General features: G+C 38.3%; 1 protein-coding gene across 2 annotated transcripts in view; it reads left to right on the top strand.

The window, feature by feature from the left end:
- The first annotated feature begins 10,414 nt into the window (after nucleotides 1–10,414).
- Nucleotides 10,415–12,386, top strand: part of ABCC12 (ATP binding cassette subfamily C member 12) — a 68,061-nt gene continuing 66,089 nt past the window's right edge. The window contains exon 1 of one of the 2 annotated variants that reach the window (XR_008915296.1): nucleotides 10,415–10,724. The gene's annotated coding sequence lies outside the window, so the exon portion shown is untranslated. The remainder of the gene's footprint in view (nucleotides 10,725–12,386) is intronic. The other variant, XM_001370228.4, reaches the window with a different exon arrangement.

The following is a 12,386-nucleotide window of genomic DNA, read 5'->3' as shown; positions in this document are numbered from 1 at the left end:
CATGATAAGGGAAGACCCCTGAGAGAAATAGTCCCCTTGGATTCTCCCCTAGATTTCAAGATGGACATAGATATACATCTTCTGGTTATGACATCTTCTGGTTTTTTTTTTTTAAGGTATTTTGGAGTCTTGCATTCTTGCAAAGGGTTCCTGTCCCAAACCCCCTCAACTCCTCCCACAGCATGAATACAAATTCATTCCATTCTTTATTTCCTCCATGAATTTTCCTCATTTGGAAAAAAAATGAAGTGGGCCTGGGGATATTTGTTCCTATGCTATTTCATTTGTCCTTAGTTTTAGGTGCTACAGAAAGATGATGAGGTTCAAACCATGGAGGATGTTGGAACCAGCTAGCCTGGCAAGAAAGCCCAGAGAAGACAAGGTGCCTAGATCTGGAACCTGAGGTAGGATTCTGGATGTGGAAATAGAATCTTATTATATAGGAATAGAGATGAACAGTGCTAAGCTTTGAACCTAATCTCTGCCTCCTCCCCAGAGAAGTAGGGTTTCCGCCTCCCATGTGTTGTAGATTGTTATACCTTTCAAAGTAAATGTTAATTCAATATCATTAGCTAAATGAAACTGGGGTACAGGGGATTCTCTACACTCTAAGAGAACACAATTGGTGCAGGGTGTAACCATATGCAGAATCTAGATACTCTGAAACCCCTTGAAGTTAATGAAGAACCCTTGAGGGAGGGGTGAAATAAAACCTACCTGGCCTTCAGGCAGTGGAGTCTAGAGTAGGAATTATACTTGTTTTAATACTTAATTCTAGGGATAGCTAGGTGGCTCAGTGGATTGAGAACCAGGCCTAGAGACAGGAGGTCCTCAGTTCAAAGGTAGCCTCAGATACTTCCTATCTGTGTGACCCTCCAATAAGTCACTTAATCCCCATTGCCTAGTCCTTATTTCTCTTTTGCCTTGGAACCAATACATAGTATTGATTAAAAAACAGAAGGTAATGGTTTTTAAAAACACACACACAATTTTATGAAAACAATATTGTTACTTAATTGTTTGATGTGCAAAATTCTTTTCTTCCAAGGAAGAGAACCCTGGATTCATTTAGAAATATTTCTAGGTTAAAAAAAAAAAACTTTTTAAGAGGGATAATGACAATATGAAGAATGCTAGTTCAATGACCAGGAAGGTGATGGCCTAGAAAGCATGTCAAATGAAGAATGGTAGCAACAACTGGAGATGTTTAGCCTTGAGGAAAGAAATGTGAGATAAGAGAACAGGAAGAAGAGACTTTTTTTTTTTTTGAGAAAGGTGAGAGAGGCATACTTAAAGAAAAACTTTTGCTGGGTTACCAAGTAGGTTCATAACCTGGAGACTATGAACTTAATCTTAGAAGATATTTTGATGATGGTATTTCAGTATAATAGGTTTCCTTTGTAATTCTATGTATTTCAAAACATTATTCTGAAAAGGGATCTATAGGCTTCACCAGATTGACAAAGGGTCCATAACAAAAAAAGTTAAGAACTCTTAGTTTAGATGAATTCTGTTTAAAGAAAAAAACAAGGAGCAAATTGGTGGAAATTAGGTGACAGATTTTTGACTCCATTTAATGAACAAATTCCTAACTAGAATTGTTTCATGAGATAATGAGCTCTCTTACATGGGAAGTATTCAAATAGATGCTATTTGATGACTTACTACTACTACTACTACTACTACTACTACTACTACTACTACTAGTTAGTAGTAGAAACTAATTATGCAAATATTTGTCCCATTACTCTATTTTTGGATCTTGGATAATCTTTCTCAGGAGCATGGAGAAATGACTTCCTTAGGCTCTGTCCCTGTTGAACTCTATCCATGATGATCAAATTATTGGGAATACTTGCCAGGGGCTAGACCACTTCAGGAATAATGCAGTTTTTCCTGTGGGCAGCTAAATTGCTTGTTAGGTTAGGGTCAGTTGCTGATTTCCACTCTCAAAAAAACCCTAAGATGAATTTTATTGCTCTCTTTTGTTTTTACATTACCTTCTATCCCATGTAACACTTCTTTTAAGTAAAAAGAAAAAGACGAGAAACATCAGCAAAATTATTTAACACATTGAAAAGAAATCTGAGAGTATATGTAACATCCATGCCCCTGGACTGTCCCTCATCTTTACTTCTGTACAGGAGGAAAGGTGTCTTCTAAGAAGTTTCTTACCTGGAATTAGCAAAAGGGTGAATATTAAAAATGAGAAAGATTGTTTCCCTGATAGGTGAGAGCCTTGAATTCTATTTTTGTCTCTGTCACTAATGCTGTGACCTTGGGCAAATCATTTTCCTTCCTGAACCCCAGTTTCCTGATCTATAAAAGGATCATTAGACTAGATAAGTCTTTATTTCCTATAGGGTTAGAAATCCTGTGAGACTATATCTGAACTGACTTGCTATGTGACTTTAAGCAAGTCATTTCCTTCTTTGAGTCCTCCAGTTCCTCATCTATATAAAAAAAATAATGTTCTCTAGAGTCCCTTCCAGCTCCAATATTCCGTGATTCTATGCATCTATGAATAAATTTCTTTCCTGGCTCACATTCTCCCCTAAACCGGTTATCACCACCTAATAAATTACCACAGCTGCCTTCAAGGTAAAACAATATCAAGCTATTTATTTCTCATGTCAAGAAAGAAATGCTTGATATTCTTTTTCCCTTAATGAAAAAGTCTCCTATCAAATTCTTGGCTCTTCAATGCTGTTCTTTGCATGTTGTATTTTTGTAGCTGTGCCCTTCTCATCAGCTTCTGTTTGAAACCAGAGGGCTTCAATTCTCTCTCTAGGCTTGAAGAAAACATTGCCCTCATCCTCTGAGCAAGTACATATTTCTCTATTCTGGAAAATGTGTGCCCATATCCCATGAAACATTTTGTTCCTTGTTCCAGTGGAAGACTAGCCTCACTCCAAAAGAGAACATACCAGATATATTCAACCTCCTGGCCTTTACTCATTATCTTTTTCACAGCTGAAATGGTCTTCTCCCTCCTCCCTCCTTCCTCTTCCTTGTCTGTCTAACTCCTGGTTCATGTGACCCAGTTCATATCCCACTCGCTGGATGAATCATTCCCCAACCATTCCAGTCCACAAAGATTTGTCCAGTCTCTGAGTTCTTACAGTACATTTAGTCTATGCTAAACAAGATATCTTTGAATTACAAGTTTTCTGAGCCAGGCTTAGGGGTATTTAGGTAGACAGTTGCCTATGGCACAACACACAGGGGAGGAAAAGGAGGCACATTTTAATATGACTTTTTATAAGTGTCTTTTTTTTTTTTAAATATCAGAAAATTCTGGTTTCTCTGGCCTTAAGGTCGATTTTACAATGTCAAGTCACAAATGTGATAATGAAAGCTCAAAGTCTCTAGTGGATAGGCAAACACAGGAAGTCTACTTTTCAAATGCAAGAGGGAACTACATTCAGACCTTGCCTAGGGCAAACAAATGCCTTATGGCTAGATCTAGTAGACTTGTGTCATTCTCTACTAGTTTTGTGTCAGTATTTTGGGCTCTTCCAACAGTATTATAAATTCCTTGAAGGCAGGAATCATGTTTTATGTCTGTCTTAAATTCTCAGAAAGTAAGACCATGTCTTGTACTGGGTAGCACAGACCCAGGGATCTCTTCTGACCATGAAGATTCCCATGAACAATGACTATAAGTCATATCTTGCCACCCACTCAGTACTTCATCTTCGGAGAGTCAAAGAATTCATAAGGCTTATAGAATTTTGAATTAGAAGAGAGTTTAGAATTCATTTAGTTCTAGCTCTTTGTTTTTTTTAAAAAATGAAGGAATTAAGGTCCTGAAAGGAAAAGGTACTTACTTACCCAATGTCATTCCTTTGGAAGGAAATTAATGAAAAGCATTTAAAAAGTGCCTACTCTGTACAAAACACCATTTGAAGCCCTGGAAATACAAAGACAAAAGTAGGACAGTCTCTGCTCTCAAAGAGCTCACATTCTAAAGGAGGAAACATTCCATGATTTGGATGAAAAGGCTTCAAGGTTCCATGGGGTGCAGCAACCAAGCAGAGAGTCATATATTTGCTTTACTAATATTTGTTTTACTGTTAACAACTGTGTCTGTTTCTGATGTTGAACTATTTGACAATGCCAAGGACTTCAAAGGTGAGAACTCTCTTTTCCAAGTCTTCAGTAGCTGTGATTGCTGAGAAGTCAGAGGCTATAAGCAGTTGCATTCCCATAAGGATCTATTCCCAGGATTCTAGTCTGGAAACAGGATCAGTAGATATGATGGTATTAATGATGCTACTGTTCCTACTATTCTTTTTTTTTAACATTATTTTATTTGGTCATTTCCAAACATTATTCATTGGAGACAAAGATCATTTTCTTTTCCTTCCCCCCCTTTCCCCCAACTCTCCCATAGCCGACGCGCGATTCCACTGGGTATCACATGTGTTCTTGATTCGAATCCATTTCCATGTTGTGGGTATTTGCATTAGAGTGTTCATTTAGAGTCTCTCCTCAGTCATATCCGCTCAACCCCTGTAGTCAAGCAGTTGCTTTTCATTAGTGTTTTTACTCCCACAGTTTGTCCTCTGCTTGTGGATAGTGTTTTTTCTCCTAGATCCCTGCAGATTGTTTAGGGACATTGCATTGACACTAATGGAGAAGTCCGTTATGTTCGATTGTACTACACCTGGAGGTTGTTCCAGTCCCCATGGAATTCCTCCACTTTATTATTCCTTTTAGCACAATAGTATTCCATCACCAACATATACCACAATTTGTTCAGCCATTTCCCAATTGAAGGACATCCCCTCATGTTCCAATTTTTGGCCACCACAAAGAGCGTAGCTATGAATATTCTTGTACAAGTCTTTTTCCTTATTATCTCTTTGGGGTATAAACCCAGTAGTGCTATGGCTGGATCAAAGGGCAGACAGTCTTTTATCGCCCTTTGGGCATAGTTCCAAATTGCCCTCCAGAATGGTTGGATCAATTCACAACCCCACCAGCAATGAATTAATGTCCATACTTTGCCATATCCCCTCCAGCATTCATTACTTTTCTTTGCTGTCATGTTAGCCAATCTGCTAGGTGTGAGGTGATACCTCAGAGTTGTTTTGATTTGCATCTCTCTGATTATAAGAGATTTAGAACACTTTTTCATGTGCTTATTAATAGTTTTGATTTCTTTATCTGAAAACTGCCTATTCATGTCCTTTGCCCATTTATCAATTGGAGAATGGCTTGATTTTTTTGTACAATTGATTTAGCTCTTTGTAAATTTGAGTAATTAAACCTTTGTCAGAGGTTTTTATGAAAATTGCTTCCTGGCTGATTTTAGTTACATTAGTTTTGTTTGTATAAAACCTTTTTAATTTGATGTAGTCAAAATTATTTATTTTACATTTTGTGACTCTTTCTAAGTCTTACTTGATTTTAAAATCTTTCCCTTCCCAAAGGTCTGACATGTATACTATTCTATGTTTACCTAATTTACTTATAGTTTCCTTCTTTATGTTCAAGTCATTCACCCATTCTGAATTGATCTTGGTGTAGGGTGTGAGGTGTTGATCTAAACCTAATCTCTCCCACACTGTCTTCCAATTTTCCCAGCAGTTTTTTTTTTTATCAAATAGTGGATTTTTGTCCCAAAAGCTGGGATCTTTGAGTTTATCATATACTATTTTGCTGAGGTCACTTACCCCAAGTCTATTCCACTGATCCTCCTTTCTGTCTCTTAGCCAGTACCAAATTGTTTTGATGACCGCTGCTTTACAATATAGTTTGAGATCTGAGACTGCAAGGCCCCCTTCCTTTGTATTTTTTTTTTATTATTTCCCTGGATATCCTTGATCCTTTGTTCTTCCAAATGAACTTTGTTATGTTTTTTTCTAAATCAGTAAAAAAAAAATTTTTTTTTGGCAGTTCAGTGGGTATGGCACTAAATAGATAAATAAGTTTGGGTAGGATGGTCATTTTTTATTATATTGGCTCGTCCTACCCATGAGCAGTTAATGTTTTTCCAATTGCTCAAGTCTAGTTTTAATTGTGTGGAGAGTGTTTTATAGTTGTGTTCATATAGTTCCTGTGTTTGTCTCAGCACATAGATTCCTAAGTATTTTATATTGTCTAGGGTGATTTTAAATGGAATTTCTCTTTCTAATTCTTGCTGCTAAATAGGTTGGAGATATATAGAAATGCTGACAACTTATGCAGGTTTATTTAGTATCCTGCAACTTTGCTAAAGTTGTTGATTATTTCAATTAGCTTTTTGGTTGAATCTCTAGGATTCTTTAAGTAGACCATCATGTCATCCGCAGAGAGTGATAACTTGGTCTACTCCTTGCCTATTTTAATGCCTTCAATTTTTTTTTCTTCTCTAATTGCTACTGCTAGTGTTTCTAGTACAATGTCATATAATAGAGGTGATAATGGGCATCCTTGTTTCACTCCTGATCTTATTGGGAAGGCTTCTAGTTTATCCCCATTGCAGATGATGTTAGCTGATGGTTTTAGATATATACTGTTTATTATTTTTAGAAATGACCCTTCTATTCCTATGCTTTCTAGTGTTTTTAATAGGAATGGGTGTTATATTTTATCAAAGGCTTTTTCTGCATCTATTGAGATAATCATGTAATTCTTGTTGGTTTGCTTGTTGATATGGTCAATTATGTGGATGGTTTTCCTAATATTGAACCAGCCCTGCATCCCTGGTATAAATTCTACTTGATCATGGTGAATGACTCTTCTGATCACTTGCTGGAGTCTTTTTGCTAGTATCCTGTTTAAGATTTTTGCATCTATATTCATTAGGGAGATTAGTCTATAATTTTCTTTCTCTGTTTTTGACTTGCCTGGCTTGGAATCAGTACCATATTTGTGTTATAAAAGAAATTTGGTAGAACTCCCTCTTAGCTTATTCTGTCAAATAGTTTATATAATATTGGGATTAGTTGTTCTTTGAATGTTTGATAGAATTCACTTGTGAATCCATCAGGCCCTGGGGATTTTTTCTGTTCCTACTGTTCTTGGGCTTAGGATTCTGGACTGTCTCTACTGTGGCTTAAGAGGAGGCAATATTAGAGGTGGTGGCAGTGGTTTAATGGACCTAATATATAACAACTCCTATCTTTCCTTCAGGGTTCCTTCCTGCTTAGATACTACCAAAATCTCTCCAGCTTTAACTTGGACCCATTTCCTCCTGTTAAATCTTCCATGGACACAGAAGAAAAACATATTGGCGTCCCCTTCCAAACTACAGACAATTCTTGCTTTACTTAAATTTATATTACATTGGCTTGGCTTTAGATAAAGAATACTGAAAGAAATCTGCATTCCAAAAAACATCTATGCTAACTTTGTTGTAAGTATTCTACTCTCTCTGCTCCTGCTCGTTGGCTCCATGGCTTCCTCCCCCTCCCCCCCAAAGTGAAAGTAGAACAGAAATACAGACAGACCACCACTCTACCTGCCCTAGTGTTCAGCTTGTCTGTTTTCCCTCCATCATGCTTGGGTACTGAGTGTCACCTGTCCTCTCCTATCTGTCCATGTCTGGCCCCCAAGTGACACCCTCTCCACATCTCCCTTCTTCCTCTCTTTTCAGGCCAGGACTCCATGTGTCTGGCCCAGATCCTGCAGGTTCCTCCTACTGCTCTCCCTTGTCCTTGGACTATGTCTCTCTCTACAGGGATGCCCACAGCTCTCTCCTGCCTCCTTCCCTCCCTCCTTGTCTCTCCCATGTCTAGGAAAATTCATATTATACTTTACATCAAGATCTTAAAAGCTTACCATTTACATTAATGTAATCCTGTATTTGAGAATCACCTAGCCCAAAAGAGTTTATTAATGGTATACTAGGGTGTCAGAAATGACATATGACTACCACATTGGTCCAGAAGATGATGGGGAGATTTAATGATGAAACTGTGGCTAAAATGGGGGGAAGATATGTATAACTACAAAGATATATATATAATATAACCCTGATATGGGGATATGGGCTTCCCCTAGACACCACCAAACCTCAAAGATGTCCCAGGTCAGAGAATACATAAAGAATTCACTTTCCCTTGCATTCCTGCTGTGCTGAGAGATGACTTTGAGTTGAGAGGAATATCCCCTTTGGCCTGTGCCCTTATTCTTGATGAGCCTATAGATAGGCACCTCCCAGCTTGTTTCTGATAAGCATCTGTTTTGAGTTCAGATATCTAGCCATCCCCTAAACTGGACATGTTCACTCCATTTTGACTTTGAGGGATAGGACATAAGCACATGACCCATCTTGGGCCCCAGAGTCCCTAAAACATCATTCCATCACCCTACCATCATCCCATATCTAGTCACAAAGGCCCTGTTGTCAGGAGTATATAAGTATCCCAAACTCCATCTCCTCTGGGAGGCAGTATTCTACCTGCTCCTGCATCTTCAACCATTCAACCCAATAATTCAACTTCCATTAACCAATACATTTTTTTTCTATTTTTAAGCTAATTACTGGAGCCTTGTCATTCATGAAGAAGGTTTCCCTTCTGGCCCAGGTTTTCCTAATCAGCTCTCCCATTACAACTCCTCTGTGTCTCAGTTACCTCAGCTATAAGACTGGGGATAATAATAGCACCTACTTCACATAGTAGTGGTGAAGATCAAATGAGTTAACAAGTATAGTGTTCTGTAAGCTTTAAATCTTTTTATAAATGCCAGTTACTATTTAATGGAGTCTCTCTTTGTAGTTTGTGCCCCATCACCTATGGACATGGGTTATTATTATTATTATTTATAAACTCTTACTTTCTATCTTAGTAGCATCTTTAAGACAGAATGGCAAGGGTTAGGCAAAAGGGGATTAAGTGATTACCCAGGGTCACAAAGCTAGGAAATGTCTGAGGCCAGATGTGAACCAAAATTCTCCCAACTTTGGACCTGTTACTCTATTCACTGTGCCACCTAGCTGACCCTCAAGAATTTTTTGTTCATGCATTTGAACCATTTTAGTAGAAAATGTGGCAGAGTAGAAAATTACTGCATTAGAGGTCAGGAGACCTAGGTTCCAGCTTTTCCTCTACCATAAACTAGCTGTGTGAAGTTGTCACATAACCCTCCTTGATTTACAGCATTTTTTAAATGGAAAGGATAATTGCTCCCCACCTCCTTTTCTAGGTTGCTATGAGACTTAAGTGAGCTTAAGTGCAATAGATATGAATAGCAATTTGAAAGACATAAAGCACTTTCACATGTGTTTACATAATAACAAATGTAAAGTACTAATAATAGCACGGATTTTCATTCATTGAGGGGTGAATGGAGACAAAAAGGATATTAAACATTAGACATATCTCAAGAAGGTAACCATACCACCTTTTTCATTTCAGATTAAAAAAATAAACAAGTTCCGTAACTGTTTCCCAACACTATAATTTAACCATTTCTCTCATCTCTTGACTCCAGGGTTTTCACATTCTTTTTGGGTGCGGAGAGGGGGAGATAATGGATTTCTTTGGTTACAGCCACCTAGGTATATTATATCATTATATCAGTAAGAACTCTGGGTATAGATGTTAGAAGCAAACAGCAGGGGGAGAAAGTGACCTGGAAAAGAGTGGGAAGAAAAAAATCTGGGTAGGTTTCTTGAAGTCAAATAATTGTCAAAGCTCACAAATTTTTGTGCATTGACTTCAGGAGAGAAAGAAGGAAAAGACCCTATAGAGTATTTATAGACCTTCAGCTTTGAAATTTTTATAATAAACTTACATTGTATGTAGTTATTCAATAGATATTTATTGAATGCTATGTATAAGGCCTTTGATAAATGCTTTGGGAGACACAAAGATTTGTCAGACTTAGTTCCTTCCTGCACAAAATTTACAGATCTGAGATTTGGCCCCGGACCTGAGATTTCATTGATGTAGGAGACTCCCATTGAGAGAACTCCATATACCAATGAAAATGATATATCAAAAATGAAAAAGTTCTTTATATGCAAAAAATTATCTGGCCCAAGTGCCAGACAAACCATTTATTTAACTAAAATTACATCTACTATGTCTAAATTATTATAAGTCCTCAAATGGGAACTCTTAAAGAATGAAACAAAGAAATTATGGCTTGGAGCAACTGAGTTACTTACCCCAGGACCACATAGCTAGTTTTATAGCAAAACTAGGGGTAGAACCCAGGGCTCCTCTGTGCTAATGCAGTGTGCTTTCTGCCTTAGCTATCTCCCATTTTCCAGAATATTGTGATCCTGCTAAATTGGAATCCAGCCATAATTTCTTCACCTAAAATGGGGAAAATAGCAACTGCTTTAACCTAACCACAGGTGAGGGAACAAAAGAAATCATACATATGAAAGTATTTAGCAAAATGTCAGGTGAAATACAAAAATAAAGTCAATTATTTGGGTAGCAGGATAGAGCATCTGGGAGACTGAGTAGCTGCAGCTGACCACAGCCTTTGGTGCATGGAGGAAGTGATGCCCCTTTAATGAAGAGAGAAGGGAATGTTGGCTCCTGAGAGTTCCCTGGTAGGAGTGGAGGGAACGGCAGTTGAATGGGGCAGTTGGAGAGAAAGGGGCCAGGAAGAGGTAGAAGTAGGAGGTGAGAAGCTTGGAAGGTGACCATAGAGAATCAAGGTGAAAAAGAGGCAAAGGAAGCTGAGGCAGACAGAGCCTGGAACTCTCATTATAGACCATCTCCTCTTCCTTTTATTACGGCCTCACAATTGTGATATTTAGATTTTCTACCCAGGTAAAAATTCTCTTTGCCTTTATTCTTGGTCATGGATTATGGTAGAGTTGCTTTCTCATTATCTTTGATCATGGTGATTGTCACAAGAACTTTCTACTCTTACTTCTCTTCCAAGAGCACTGAGACTCTTTTAGAAATTTAAATGCTAATTCTAGACTCTGTCACTCTGACTTGTTACATTCTACCTCATCTGAGCTACACTATTTCTCTTCTCTGAGCCTCCCACTTAGGCCCTTCATGCTTGGGAAAAGACCTGCCACCAATGAACCCAATCTGAGCTTTCCAGGGCCATTACTCCAATTGGTCCCATGATTCTTTGTGAGCTGTAGATATACCTGAAGGATGTTCAGATTAAAATGAGGGATCCTTTGGGTAGAAAATAGCCATAATGATAACAGTGAATTTAAAGTTTGTACAGCATTTTATCTATGGTAGGATTTTATGTAATGTAGAATATAGTAGAAATTGGCATTGAATTTGGAATGAGAGGACTTGAGTTTGAGCCCTAGGACTGACACCTGTATGACTGGGTTAGTTACCTGACCTTTGTGAGTCACGATTTCTTATTTGAATTATAAAGGAGCTGGATTAGATGATCTCTAAGGTACTTTCTAGTCATAAATACCATAATTCTAAGAAAACTCCTTTTAGACTCTGAGACCAGTCAGTCTTTCAGAGGAAGAAGCAAAAAACAGTAGGGGGGGGTGTTGTAATACAAGCAGACCAGACTGACTTTCCATGTTCTAAAGAATTATAATAGCCAGCTTAGAGAAGGGAAGACTGAAGGGTGATGGCATGCCAAATCTCAAACATGGGATTTTTAATGTATGAATATTATATGCTCAAGAGATGGCATCTGTATTGAATGAAGCAAGAGATTTAGGTGGGTTACAAGGAAGACTTTAGTGAGTGCTTCACCAAGAAAGATTGAACATCTCTGCTTCTGTACATCAATAGCCTCTTTTTGCCCTATTTGAACTGTTCAAATTTGGTTCTGGTTAATCCTGTCTGGAAGAAGAGGGAAGATCAAGGACTTTTTAAGAATCTGCTGCAGGTTTAGGGGTTTTTTGCCTGCTGGGGTGAAAAAAGCCCCATTGTGTCTAGAGTCCTGCTGGCTCTGCAGCAAAAGTGGCCACAACAGGTCCCATGAGCTGGCTGAGTTTCATTTACCATCCCCTCCTTTACCAAGCTAGCTGTCAATAAGCATATTTCCAACTCTAGGCAGTTTCTCACTGCTGGCATAGGATAGCATGACAGACGGGATAGAAATGTTAGCCAAAGCAGACTTCCTGATTTTAAAGTCCCATCCCCCCCCCCCCCCCCCTTGGGGCTGCCAAATTTAGCATAGTGTAGCTCCAGCTGCAATGCTTCCAAGCTATCTTAGGTAATCATAACTATGCATTCCCTACAGAGAGCTCAAGGAAATTACCTCCCAGTGCCAATTTCCTATTGAAATAGTGTTATTTGGATGCTGATCAGGTAGGCATGGACCTCAAAGCCTTCAATATGCCTTAATAGCAACTAGATTGATTTGTAGATTGTTGGAAGTAGAAAGGACCTTAGATGCCATCTGGTCCAAACCTTGATGTTACTGAGGAAGAGATATAAGTTTAGTTAAGGGAAGGGACTTCTTGCCCAAGTCAGTGACAAAAAGACAGAAAC

The sequence above is a fragment of the Monodelphis domestica genome, chromosome 1, assembly GCF_027887165.1.
Source record: "Monodelphis domestica isolate mMonDom1 chromosome 1, mMonDom1.pri, whole genome shotgun sequence".
In the NCBI taxonomy this organism is placed as follows: Eukaryota; Metazoa; Chordata; class Mammalia; order Didelphimorphia; family Didelphidae; genus Monodelphis; species Monodelphis domestica.
The sequence above is the reverse complement of the archived record's forward strand: the minus strand, read 5'-3'. Positions and strand labels throughout refer to the sequence as shown.